Source organism: Ornithorhynchus anatinus, chromosome 8 (assembly GCF_004115215.2).
Source record: "Ornithorhynchus anatinus isolate Pmale09 chromosome 8, mOrnAna1.pri.v4, whole genome shotgun sequence".
NCBI lineage: Eukaryota > Metazoa > Chordata > Mammalia > Monotremata > Ornithorhynchidae > Ornithorhynchus > Ornithorhynchus anatinus.
The window spans coordinates 21,293,739-21,308,156 of record NC_041735.1 but is presented as its reverse complement, the minus strand read 5'-3'; the positions used below and the strand labels follow the sequence as shown (position 1 = coordinate 21,308,156).

The 14,418-nt window shown below is 47.2% G+C and overlaps 1 protein-coding gene across 5 annotated transcripts in view; it reads left to right on the top strand.

The window, feature by feature from the left end:
* The window catches only part of DLGAP4 (DLG associated protein 4), a 256,546-nt gene that overhangs the window by 54,850 nt on the left and 187,278 nt on the right, over positions 1 to 14,418 (top strand). For all 5 annotated transcript variants that reach the window (XM_029070267.2, XM_029070266.2, XM_029070268.2 and 2 more), the window contains exon 2: positions 2,137 to 2,469. The gene's annotated coding sequence lies outside the window, so the exon portion shown is untranslated. The remainder of the gene's footprint in view (positions 1 to 2,136; positions 2,470 to 14,418) is intronic.

The window sequence follows — 14,418 nt, the reverse complement described above, 5'->3', positions numbered from 1 at the left end:
AAAGCACTGTTCTAAGCACTGGGGGATACAAGGTGATCAGGTTGTCCCACGTGGGGCACACAGTTTTAATCCTCATTTTACAGATGAAGTAACTGAGGCACAGAGAAGTGAAGTGACTGGCCCAAAGTCACACAGCTGGCAAGCGGCAGAGCTGGGATTAGAACCCTCAACCTCTGCCTCCCAAGCCCGGGCTCTTTACATTGAGCCATGCTGCTTCTCAGTAAGAGGAAGAACAGGTATTTGATCACTCATTTACAGATGAGGAAACCGAGGCCCAGTGAAGTGATTTGCCCGAGGTCATAGAGCAGACAAGTGGCAGAGCCAGGATTAGAACCCCGTTTCTTCCGACTCCCAAGCCCATGCTCTTTCCTCTAGGCTACATGGTGACTCTGCCATTGATTGGAGGCTTAGGCCAGAGAATACACATTCCCAGCCCTTTTCTTTGGAATGTCAGGGGTTCCCATTGCCCCTCAGCAGCAAGCCTCTGTGGAAGGGTGGATGTGAACGTGTAGAAATAGGCCCAAAATCAACTTGGCCTTGGGAGTTCATGTGAAAATCGGAGGCAGGTACATTGTTAGAAACTTCCCTCACTAGATATATTAGGGAACCACAAACATAGCTTGACTGTGAGTAAGGGCTGACCCAGGCAACAAGAGCACTCTTTTGATTTCAATCATTCCTTTTTATTAATAATCCTTTTTAATTTTTAATTAATTAATCGAAGATATAGTCAATCATTAGTGCTTACTGTGTGCAGAGCACCGTACTAAGTTCTTGGGAGAGAACAATGTAACAATAAACAAACACATTCCCTGCCCATAACAAGCTTACAGTCTAGAGGAGGAGACAGACATTAATACGAAGAAATAAGTAATTTATAATATATAGAAAAGAAATTGGATATGCTCCGCCTCTCTTTTCTAGATCCCATTCGTTTCATTTTCGTATGCATCCATGTGCGCTTGGAGAAGCAGCGTGGCTTAGTGGAAAGAGCATGGACCTGGGAGTCGGAGAACCTTCAATCACTCATTCAATCGTATTTATTGAGCGCTTACTGTGTGCAGAGCACTATACTAATCACTTGGAAAGAACAGTTCGGCAACAGATAGAGATAATCCCTACCCAGTAACGGGCTCACAGTCTAGAAGGGGGAGAAAGACAGCAAAACCTGGCTTCTAATCCCAGCTCTGCCATTTGCCTGCTGTGTGACTCTGCCTAAATCACTTAACTTTGCTGGGCTTCCTATCTTCATCTATAAAATGAGGATTCAATACCTGCTCTCCCTCCTACTTAGTCTGCGAGCCCCGTGTGGGACAGGAAATTTGTCTGACCTGATTAACTTGTATCTCACCCTGTGCGTAGAACGGTGCTTTGGCACAGAGTAAGCAATTAACAAATATCACGATTATTATTAACTCTTATGTGCTTGCTGCAGGGAAAAGCTTATGTTCTCTTAGCCTAGGGAAACAGAGGGTAGAAAGGTAGCTGGGAGAGGAAAGGAGAAAGGGGAGGGGAAGGAGGGGTTTTTTTGGTGGTTTTGGGTGGGTTTTTTTAATGATACCATCATAATTAATATCAAGCTGGGCCGAATCTCCCTCAGATTGTTGAGGCCTCTTGTGCCCGTCCACGGGCAGGAGTCCAGATCCGTCTGGGCCGTCCCACAACCCTCTGTTGGCCAGTGAAAATGTATAGGGGGGTCAAAAACCAGAGGGACCCCTCCCTGCCCCCAGCCCACTTGAATCAGGATGGAACACCAAGTGTTCACCACCCATAGACCCGGGGCCTGCTCTGAATCTAAAAGGGTTTGGACGAGATGGCTCCAGATGCAAGATCACATGGAGGGGCCTGGCCAGCCGATGATTGACCACTTCCCCAGGATAATAATAATAATAATTATGGTATTTGTTAAGCGCTTACTGTGTGCCAAGCACTGTTCTAAACGCTGCGGTAGATACAGGGTAATCAGGTTGTCCCACGTGGGGCTCACATTTTTAATCTGCATTTTACAGAGAAGCACAGAAAAGTTAAGTGACTTTCCCAAGGTCACACTGCAAATCCCAGATTGGTCAGGGGCCGGGGGAGGGAGCTAGACAGTCCAGCCTTCGGGCTTGCTCACGTATCCATTCCTCTCTGCAGGAGGTGGGGACCCTAGTCGGCGAGGCGAGGTAGAAACGGATGACCACCATCCCTTCCTCTTGTCCCAGACCACCCCGTGGGTGCACACGGCCATCTCTGCAGTGATTTTCCTAAGCGAGGGACTCGGCCCAGCTCCTCCGAGGGTCCCTATTCTAGCTGGGAGTATCTCTCGGGATCCGAGGACCCAGAAGAAGAAGCTTCATTTTCCCCCGCCATCTCAAACCACCTCGGATCTCATGAGGAATGTGCATCCGCAGTAGCGCGGCGGTGTGGAGGTGACACCCGTTTACTCTGGAGCCGTTTTCCTCTGAGCTACAAGCGGCTCCCTTGCTGGTAAGTGACCCAAATTGGCCACACACCCCCAAACCTCCACAGAAGTGCTATAAGTTTCTTCGAACTGGGAGTCCAGTCGATGAGATCTCGGGCTCCAGTTATGCGGTCCTGGGCCTGGAATGTGGTTTGCCTTGGAGCTCGATTCTGTTCTCCCTTGGGGCCCCGGGGGCTCTATTGGAGATCCAGGAGAGAGTATGCCATATTGATTTCCATTCATTTAGACTTGTGGCCTGAACCGTATGTGGCATCGATGCGTAGGTACTGGGCTTGCCCAGTGTGCACTAACGTGGACCCATTTCCTCTCTTCTGCTTCAATTTGGAAAAGTCACCCTGCTGCTGGGGTTCGAGGTCAGCATTTTTAGACCCAGTGCCCTTGGTCACAGGCTTGGAAGCAATGGAGCGAGCTCAGCGGATGGGATTATGTCTACGGGGTTCCATATGCCTCTCCACTCCCGCGGCCTCTTATATCCATCTCCGGGCTACAAATACTCCCTTACTGTATCAGAACCCCCCAACAAACCTCCACGAACAGTGAGTGAAACCTTGTTCCGCCACCGTTCCGATGTCCATCTCAGCCCAGGCTGGACCGGGTACGTTCCAGGAAACTTCCCATTGAGCCCGAGCCCATGTGGGCTTCTGTGGGCCTCCAGGCATGTGCCAGGGAACTTCCCAGCCAGCCAGGGCCCATGCGGGCTGCTGTGGGCCTCGTTGGCCACACCTGCTTCCTGAGCATCAGAGTGATGAGAATGATCTCAGTCTCATGGACATCCGGGGATTGTAACTAGCCAGCAGCCCCGGCTACCCAGTGGCTGCCATGTCAAGGCCTTCTTTCAAGTCCCTGGTGATCCCACTTCCTCTTCTCAAAGAGTCTCTTGGGAGAAGGCAACTGACGTTTTGTATTGAGGGTCTCGGCTACTCATCGCTCTCGGCTCAATATCCTAGGCGTTGTCATCTGAGTCAGGTTCTTGCTAGGCTGTCTTGTTGGGGGTCACACCCAAAGCAGGCTAAATGCTCTGCCATCAACTTGTTTTTCTGTGGTATTTGTAGAGCGCTTACTAGGTGGCAAGCACTTTTCTAAGCACTGGGGTGGATACAAGTTAATTCGATTGGACACAGTCGTATGGGGATCACAGTCTAACTAGGAAGGAGAACAGGAGAAGCGAGGCACAGGGAAGTGAAGTGACTTGCCCGAGGTCACACAGCAAGCATTTGGCAGAGCCGGGATTAGAACCCAGGCCCTCTGACTCCCAGGTCCTGTGCTCTAACCATTAGACCATGCTGCTGCCCTAGAAGCAAAGGGACAGGGGTGCTCTCAGGCTTCTGAGGTTTTATTCCATTTAAGAAACCACCATCTTTAATTTCACAGTGTCCGTAAAGTACTTTTGAGATATTCGGACGTGTTAAAAGGGTTAAAAGCAGGAGTCCCTTGCTTTACACTTGAGAAAAGGCAGACCCCAGTTTTATTGAATTCATGGGGTGGGTAGGTTCAAGACTGAAGGATAAAAAGGCACATAAATGTGAATTGAAGGAAAAAAGAATAAATGCACAGTGGGGGATGAGGATGCTTCAAGTCAGGAAGGGCAGGTAGCCAACTGCAAAGGTACAATTGGACTAGCAATGAAATTGGTTATAATAATGTTGGTATTTGTTAAGCGCTTACTATGTCCAGAGCACTGTTCTCAGCGCTGGGGTAGATACGGGGGGATCAGGTCGTCCCACGTGAGGCTCACAGTTAATCCCCATTTTACAGATGAGGTAACTGAGGCACAGAGAAGTTAAGCGACTTGCCCACAGTCACACAGCTGACAAGTGGCAGAGCCGGGAGTCGAACCCATGACCTCTGACTATGGTTATGGCCCTAGGAAAATACAGACATGCTCCATTATCAGGGTTTTTTTATGGTATTTGTTAAGCACATACTATGTGTCATGCACTGTAATATGTTCTGGGGCAGATATAAGATAATCAAAATAATCCCTCTGGACTGTAAACTCCCTTCAGACCGTAAACTCATTATGGGCAGCGTGTGCTATATTTTTATACTGTTCTCCCCAAGTGCTCAGTATAGTGCTCTGCACACAGTAAATGCTCAGTAAATATGATTGAATGATTCACTGACTGACTGAATCAAGTTGGACACAGATCCTGTCCCACCTGGGGCTCATCGTCTTTCAATCATTCAATCAGTGGTACTTGCTGAGCGCTTACTATGTGCAGAGCACTGTACAATACAACAGAATTAGCAGACCCGTTCCCTGCCCGTAACGAGCTCGAGTAGGAAGGATCGGACACCGCCCGGGAACAGAGACGCAGCGGGGAAGTGACAGAGAGCTCTTCTTTTTCTTGTCTTCCCCCTTCCATCCCTCCCAGACACTCCTCCCTCCTTTCCCATTCCCTCACAGTTCGGAAATTTGGAGTCTGGAGGTCCATATGTTGAACCGTCCCTGAGAGTCACATTCTGCTCGTTCCAAATCCAGAATGAGGCAGCTCCCTGCCACGAAGCTGCTCAGAGTAGATCAGTGTTCTCCGAACCAAATCTGGGAAGAATGGGAGTGATGGTATTTATTGAGCACCCACGGGGTGCAATGCACTATATTAAATGCTTGAGAAAGGGAGGGCAGACAAGTTGTGTCTCGCTTAGTGGAAATAGCACAGGACCGGGAATTCAAAGATCCAAGTTCAAGTGTCAGATCTGCCGCCGTCCTATTTTACGTCCTTGGGCAAATCCCTATCAGTCAATCAGTCAAGCACTGGTATTAACTGAGCACTTACCGTGTGTGGAACACTGTACTAAGTGCTTGGAAGAGTACAATACAACAGAGTCGGTGGACAAGTTCCCTGCCGACATGAGAGAAAGAGTATGGCTTAGTGGACGGAGCACGGGCCTGGGAGCCAGAAGGACCTCGGCGCTAATTCCGGCTCTACCTCTAGCCTGCTGTGTGACCTTGGGCAAGTCACTTCGCTTCTCTGGGCTTTGGTTCCCTCGTTCGTAAAATAGCTATTAAGACTGTGAGCTGCATGTGGGACATGGACCGTGTCCAACCTGTTTAGCTCGTATCTACAAGTACAGGGTCCGGCACATAATAAGCACTTAATAAATGCTATAAACAAAATGAACAAAAAAGACCTATTTGGGTCTCGGTTTCTTCATCTATAAAATGGGACAAGGTAAACTGTGAGCCCCGTGTTTGACTTGAACTGTTTCTACCCCAGGGCTTAGCATATAGTAGATGCTTAATAAATGCTATTATTATTTATCCTTCCTGGGGCTGAGTTCAGTTCTTTACTCTCAGTAGATGCTCAGTAACTACTGTTATTACTATATTAATTGATCTTTTCTTGGTAGGTATACTGATGGCTGTTCAATGTCTCCGTTACCCTGTCCTCTGGCTTTGACTGCCTTCCCTTCTCTGAGAGGGGCATTTCTCAATTATTAAAGAAATGTGAAAGAAGAAGAGATTAATGAAGAATAATTCCCTCTGTAGAAACAGTAATAAAATTTTAACTTGAATTTTAACCTGAATCCAATTTTAACTTGCAAACTACCTGAGAGTAGGCCACCCTTGAAGGCTCATAAAATGTTTCTTTAAATATCTTATGGCCCTCAGTACCTTTTTTCTGTATATAATGGCATTTATTAAGCACTTACTATGTCAGACGCTGTTCTAAATGCTGGGGTTAATCAATTTAATCAAGTTAATCAAGTTGGACACAGTCCCCATCCCACATGGGACTCACAGTCTCAGTAGGAGGGAGAGCAGGCATTTAATCCCCACCTTATAGATCAGTCAGTCATATTTATTGAGCACTTACCGTGGGCAGAGCACTGTACTAGGCACTTGAAAGAGTACAATATAACAATACAAAAGAGTTGGTGAACACGTTCCCTGCCCAAAACGAGAAGGGAAGACAGTCATTAATATTAACACATAAATTACAGATATGTAGGTAAGTGCTGTGGGGCTGAGGGAAGGGTGAATAAAGGGAGGAAACCGAAGCACAGGGAAGTTGAGTGACTTGCCCAAGGAAACAGAGCGAGCAGCGGCAGAGCCAGGATTCGAACCCAGGTCCTTCTGACTCCCAGGCCCGCGTTCTTTCCATTAGGCCACACTGCTTCTCTACCAGAATGTGGCCCCAGGGACAACTAGGCCGGTATGACAGTAGCCATCCTAAAGATCCGGTCCGGAACTGCCAGTTCCAGATCAAGAATAGAGGATGGAATTCCTAAAGCTTCCACTTAGAAGTTATCGTCAACATCCTTCAGAAAGGGAAGGACGCCAGCCACGTAAGAAGTTGTTTCGGCTGCTAATCTGCTCAAACTCGAACCGTTTACCGACCGACGCTCGCTGAAAATATTTCCAACTCTTTAGGGCTAGTGTTGTCATCTTCTGGGGTGGCGTATTTAAAGCAGATGCCGTTGAATACTGCCAGGCTTTAAATAGGATCTGGTCTTAAATGAGCCACTCTGAAGCAGCCAAATCAATCAATCAATCAGTCGTATTTATTGAGCAGTTAGTACGTGCAGAGCACTGTACTAAGCACTTGGGAGAGCACAGACTCCGAGGCCCTGGCCAGCCAAGCCAGGAGATGAAGGAAATGGAGAGGAAGAATTATGGTATTTGTTAAGCGCTCACTATGTCCTAAGTACTGTACTAAGCACTGGAGCAGATGCAAGATTACCAAGTCCCATATGGGGCTCATAGTTCCAGCAGAAGGGTGAACAGGTATCGAATCCCCATTTTGGAGGTGAGGGAACTGAGGCACAGAGAAATAAAGTGATTTGCCCAAGGTCACACAGCAGATAACTAGTGGAGGTGGGATTAGAACCCAGGTCCTCTGACGCCCAAGCCCGGGCTCTTTCCAGTAGGCCACGCCCCTTCTACACTGGGCACGGGTGTTTTCTGAGTGCAAAAATACCACTGGAGTTTAAACATGCTCAGAGCAAGCATGCCAAAGCCCACACCTAATGTCATTAGAGAGTGCCCCGTCAGACAAGAGCCAATTATACGCCTAATCCTCCATCTGAGCTGGTGCCAGGGATCTTGATGCCTATGAATTGACCAGTTTGGCCGTGTTTTGCCTCCCTTTAGTATGGGCCTCACCCAGGTTGACTTCAGGGCAAGACCTGGAGGCCCGGTTGGGACAGGGGGAAAGCTTGGATGGTGGGGTGTGGGGGAAAGAGAGTCACATTCCCAAGCAAAGCAGCTGTCAGTTGGACAGCCCGTGGCCTATCAGAGAGCACCCAAGTCAAGGGGAACCAATCTCATTCCCAAATTGCCGTTTTCTGGCTCAACCCCCGCCTATCATTTCCAGCTCCCCTGGGCTGAATTTTGACCAAAAAGGCTCCATTTACAGCAGAACCTCATATTGTTGGCTTGCTAATGATATCAGCCACCATTAGCACCATGAAGACACGGGAACCTTTTCAACTTGCTGTCAAATTTGCTCCGAGCAGACATGGGCATAGAGAAAAATCCAGCCATTAAATTCAAATTCAAAGGATGCGAGAGTTTCTTCATAAAGGGTCAGGAGGCAGAGATCGGCTGGCATAGAATAGCTTGGAAAAAAATTCCTTCTTGTTAGCGGCAGTGAGTCTCCTCTCTTTCTCTCTTAGATCAGTCACGGCAATTCATCTCCCCCTCTCTAATTCCTTTCCGTGTTTGCTTCCAGGGTGGAAGAGGCACGTGTTGCATCTTAAAGCTTCCTTCTTACCAGGAGGAGGGTCACCTCTCAGTTGGCTCTGGGAATGGTTTCATGGCAGTTTGGGTTTCTTTTTTTGGAGAGCAGGGCGCAGGGCAATGAGTTTTTAGGAAGTGCCCAGCTTGCTCCATATTCTCCCTCTCTGCCCCATTGTCCTGTTCAACTCTCGACCCTAAGCGCTCAATAAGTTCGATCGATGGATTGAGTGACGGACACCCTGACTTACTCCCTTTACTCATTCCTCCTCCCAGTTCCACAGCCCTTATGTCCATAACTGAAATTTATTTATTTACATTCATATCCGTCTCCCCTTTTAGACTGTAAGCTCGCTGTGGGCTGGGGATGTGTCTATATATGGTTGCATTGTACTCTCCCAAGCGCTTAGTACGGTGCTCTGCAAACAGTAAGTGCTCCACACATATGATTGAATGGATGAATGAAAAGGTTAAATCCTGTGACTTACTGTCACTTTATGGCGGTACGTGTCTCCTTAAATACTGAGAAGCAGCAAGGCCTAGTGGAAAGACCACAGGATTGGGAGTCAGGAGATCTGGGTTCTAATCCCGTCTCTGGTCCTTGCCTGCTGTGTGACTTTGGGCGAATCACTTAACTTTCTGCCTCCGTTTCCTCATCTGTAAAATAGGGATTAAATATCTGTTCTCCCTCCCCTCTAACCCCGTGTTGAACAGAGACTGTGTGCCATCTGCCTGTATTGTATCTACCCCAGCGTTCAGCACAGTGCTCGGCACCTAAAGAGACTGTAAAACTCGCTGTGGGCAGGGAATGTGTCTATTATATTTTTGTACTGTACTCACCCAAGTGCTTAGTACAGTGCTCCGCACACAGTAAGCGCTCAATAAATACGATTGACTGAGATAGTAAGCCCTCAACAGCCTTAAGTTTTTAATATCATTATTATTATATTTATCATTATAGATCATTAGTAATAATAATAATGGTATCTATTAAGTGCTTACTATGTGTCAAGCACTGTTCTAAGGGCTGGGGTCGATACAAGCTAAACACGTTGGACACTGTCCCTGTCCCACATGGAGCTCACAGTCTCAATCCCCATTTTACAGACGAGGGAACTGAGACACAGAGAAGTGCAGACGAGCGGCAGAGGCAGGATTAGAACCCAGGTCCTTCTGACTCCCTGGTCCATGCTCTATCCACTAGGCCATCCTGGATGGGGAATCACACGTCTTCCCGCAGATGCCGAGGACAGCCTTGATTAGCTCCTGATCAGGGAGCCAAGGCAGAGGGTTTCAAGGCTGGTCAGCCCAGTCCGTGCTAAGCCAACGCCCACAAATGAGGCTGGTACCTGCAGTGCACCACCCAAATTCATTCATTCATTGAATCGTATTTATTGAGCGTTTACTCTGTGCAGAGCACTGTACTAAGCGCTTGGGTGAGTACAATGTAACAATAAACAGACACATTCCCTGCCCATATTGAGTTCACGGTTTACAGGGACGAGCTCGGATGACTCTCCCTCTCTCCGGGAGCCTAAATTTACTTTTGCGGGTTCTCATAAATGACCCGGAGCAGAACGGTAGCAGCACGGCACGTTCCCTGCTCTCACAGGTGACTCTGCCATCTGCTCTGGAAGCTCAGCCAGCTCGCTTTGTGCCTCGGTGGCCAAGGTGGAGAAGGGGTCAAGAGTCACCCGTGCCTCCGCCCAGCCCTGACAATGTCCTCAAACTGCCCCCAGTGTCAGCATCATCTGGGCATAGCCTCGGTTTCCCCCAACTGCTCGCATCCTCTGTGGAGCAAGGCAGCCTGGGGAGGCACAGACTTGAGCAGCTTCGGGGTACAGCGTGGCCTAGTGGATAGAGCACGGACCTGGCAGTCAGAGAGACCTGGATTCTAATCCCCGCTCTGCCACTTGTTTGCTGCGTGACCTTGGGCGAGTCATTTAACTCCTCTGGGTCTCAGTTACCTCATCTGTAAAATGGGGATTAACAATGTGAGCTCTGAGTGGGACGGGGGCTGGGTCCAACCCAATTAGGTTGTATCTGCACTTAGTACAGTGCCTGACGTATAGTAAGCACTTAAATACCATTATTATTATTTCGTGAGACCCAGAGAAGGAGTACATTCTGTTTGACGTGATCTCTTCTTATCTTTTTCTCATCCTTGGAGCACCCAAAACGATGCCAGTGAGTCGGCTGCCATGGGGTCCTGAGAATCCCATCCTCTCCGCCCCTCTCCCCCCTCACCATCCCCTACCCCAGGCCATGGTACGAGAGCAGATATTCTTGCCCTCGGCAGATGTGTTCTAAAAGTCCGCGTATCTCTCTGGCGCTGGTCAGGCCCCGAGTGAAAACCTCTTCTGGACCACAGATGCTTCTGCGTGGCTTTGAGCTCCAGAAAAGAAACTTGGCAACAAGGGCAGAGAGCATCATCAGCCTCCCATATGTTTCTCGCTATTTAAAGGAAAAATTCCAAGTGTTCCAACAACCAAGCGTTCTGACATTTCCAGAGAGACGCTGGAAAACACTACCCAGCGGATTGGCAGATAAATCTGGCATCCTCTTCTGAGACTTCTCCTTCTCAGAAGGGGGAGGGTGAACACGAGTCCAGGGAAAGTTTCCTCTCAATCTTGCCATTTTGTCTCCCCAACAGCACCAGAAAACAGCAGACAACAAACGTCTCAGCCCCCCTAGGACTGACAATTGTGTGTGCGCCATTTGGTCAAGACTGTAAATCCTACAGTGGCCTTTCCTAGACTATAAACTCACTGTGGGCAAGGAACGTAGCTACCAACTTTGTTATACTGTATTCCCCCAAGTGCTTAGTACAGTGCTCTGCAAGCAGTAAATGCTCAATAAACATGATTGATTTATTGATTTTCACTTAGTGAACTCTTACTCCTCTTTCTCCCTGTCCTCTTTCTCTATTTCTCTCATTTCCCTTCTCTCTCTTTCTACCTCTAGATATAGATTTAGATACATGAACATATTTCCTAGCTAGCAAATGGATCGGAAAACATTTTTCCATCTACTCTCTCCCCACGAGTGTTTGGAGTGAAACAGAATATAGGGAAGAGACCAAGAGATTCCAAAGGGTGCCCAGGAAAGGATTGTTCTCTCCAGTCAAAGATCTTCCGGAATGGAGTAGATCTGAATTAGAGCATTAAGCTCTTTTTTTCCTAAATATTTTTTGTTAAGTACTTACTACGTGACAGGCACTGTACTAAGCACTGGGGTAGGTACAAGCCAGTCAGATTGGATACAATCTGCATCCCATATGGGGCTCATAGTCTTAATCCCCATTTTATAGATGAGGTAACTGAGGCACAAAGAAGCTAAATGACTTGCCCAAGGTCATTCAACAGGTGAATGGCAGAGACTGGATTAGAACCCAGGTTCTCTGACTCCCAGGCCTGTGTTCTTTCCACTAGACCATGCTGCTTCTCTAAATTTCAGCCCAATCAATCATTGGTATTTATTGAGTGTTTGCTCTGTGCAAACCACTGTTCTATGCACTTGGGAGAGTACAATACAGTAAGGAGTCACAATCCCTGTTCTCCAGGATGATAGTCTAACAGGGGTGGGAGGAACAGAAAATATAATAAACTGCAGGTAATGGAAACAACTGAATATAAGGATATATGAATGGGTACAGTGACTGAGTATCTAAATAATATAATAATCGTGATTTTGTTAGGTGCTTACTATGTGCCAGGCACTGTACTAAGCACTGGGGTAGATACAAGCTAATCAGGTTGGACACAGTCCCTGTCCCACAGGGGGCTCACAGTCTTAATCCCCTTTTTACAGATGAGGTAACTGAGGCCCAGAGAAGTTAAGTGACTTGTCCGAGGTCACACAACAGACAAGAGGTAGACAGGATTAGAATCCAGGTCCTTCTGACTCCAAGGTCGGTGCTCTAAATACTACTTAGAAGGTGGAACTGAGTGTATCGCTGATGCAGTAGGGAGGGGAAATTGCGGGGGGTTGGAGAGGTGGATGAGAGTTTAGTCACGGAAGGTTTCCTGGAGGAGATAAGTTTTTTGTAGGTCTTTGAAGAGGGGGAGAGTGGTGGTCTGCCAGATATGAAGGGGGAGGGAGTTCCAGGTGGGAGGGAGGGTGGGAGGAAGGGGTGGGGTGGCGGGAGAGATGGAGAGGAAGGAACAGTGAGAAGGTGGTGGTTAGAGGAGTGAAATGGAAGGGCTGGACTGGAGTGGGGGGAGGAGCGAGGAGAAGGAGAAGTAGAGGGGAGAGAGCTGGTTGAGTGCCTCGGATGGTGAGGAGTATCTGTTTGATGTGGAGGTGAATAGGCGACTGCTGGAGTCACTTGAGTTTACACGGAATTATTTTTTAGGAGACCTCTTTTCAGTAGGCCCCAGGCAAGGAAAGCTCCTGGAAGCCTTGGTTTCTTTCCATCTGATAATTTCCCTATCTACTAATCAATCAATCAATGGTATTTATCGACCGCTTGCAATGTGCAGCTAGGCACTTGGAAGAGTACAACACAACAGAATTAGCAGACACTCTCCCTGCTCCGAATGAGCTTACAGTCTAGAGGGGGAGACGGACACTAATATGAATAAATAAGGCATTTATAAAATATAATTTAAATATATGGACGAGGAGAAGATCAAGTGTCTAGAGGTCACAGATTGAAGTGCATAGACAATGCAGAAGGGAAAACAAAACGGGGAAAAAGAGGGCTTAATCAGGGAAGACCTCTTAGAGGAGACGTGGCCTTAGCAATGGATCATTCTGCTTTTGCTACGTTAGCTGATGGGGCCTTCGTATTCAATGGAGATAAAATGTAGCCAGTGCTTTCACGCTAATATTCGCTTTTTAATCAATCGATCATATTGAGAAGCAATTTGACCTTGTGGAAAGACCACAGGTCGGGAAGTCGGACTTAGGTTCTAATTTTGCCTCCCCGACTCGTCTTGGGACCTTGGGCAAGTCACGTAACTCCTCCTAGACTCAGTTACCTCACCTGTGAGATGGGGATTAAGACTGTGAGCCCCACATGGGACAGGACTGTTTCCAACCCAATGATCTTGAGTCTAATCCAACGCTTAGTACAGTGCCTGGCACAGAGAAAATGCTTAACAAATACAATTAAAAAGACACTGAGCACTTACTGTGTATAGATCACTTTACTAAGCACTTGAAGAGTACAGTATTACTGATTTGATCAACACATTCTCTGTCTAGAAAGAGCTTGCGGTCTAAAGGAGGATCTTACACTTCTCAAATACAGTTAAGAACAAAAAAACAAAAACAGCACCATCACTGACCTGGGTTATAACCCCAGTCCAGCCACTTTTCTGCTGTTACCTCATCTGTAAAATGGAATTAAATCTTCCTCCCTTTGATTTAGGCTGTGAGCCCAGTGGGACAGAGACTGTGGCCTATCTACCCCAGTACTTAGTAGAGTGTCTGACACATAGTGAAGCGCTTAACAAATATCGTAAAAATTATAATAAAAAAAAGGTCTGCCCACTCCTTACTTATAACGAGGAGATACACCAAACAGGTTGACTACAATGATGAATTTTTCCCTATCTTTGCATCGATAATGTGATGTTCCATGTTTTTGACCAAGAGTTCCCCCTCTATACTTTGCTGTGGACGGGGAATGTGTCTGCTAATTCTGTTGTATTGTACTCTCCCAAGGACTTAGTACAAAGCCCTACACATAGTAAGCGGTAGTTAATTATCACTGATTGATGGATTGGTACTTTTGCACAGTGGAGCAGAGTGTATTAAAAGACCATAACCAATCATTCCAAAAGGTCACATTTCATGCAATCGAATATCAATTAGTGCACCATAATTAGAGAGGGAAAACAGCTACTTCATCCCTCCCAATAATCCCAAAATGATGTTCGGAGTCTACATAGAACACATATCTCGGACTCATTTCACCCCCATAAAACCACAGCTATCTTTGGGGGTGAGAGAGAACCAACAAGAGAGATAGAAATTCTTTTTTGAAAGGTAGCATGGACTGATGGATGATTGGATGGAGAGATGGATGGATGGATGAAGACTCAGGAGATTAGGATTAGGAAGCAGAGCCTTAAACTGTCTGTCCGTCCCTGAGGGATCCGGCCCAGGTCGCTTCAGAGAATCTTTGAATCTCCACGTGTTCTCTTCTCTCTCTGCTAGTTCTGTATAGGGGAAGGAGCAATTTGATATGTCTGGAAATTGACAGGGCACCAGACAAAGTCTTGCCTTGTCTGATAAGCGCTTGTCAGGTTATTCCTTGTCTGGTGAG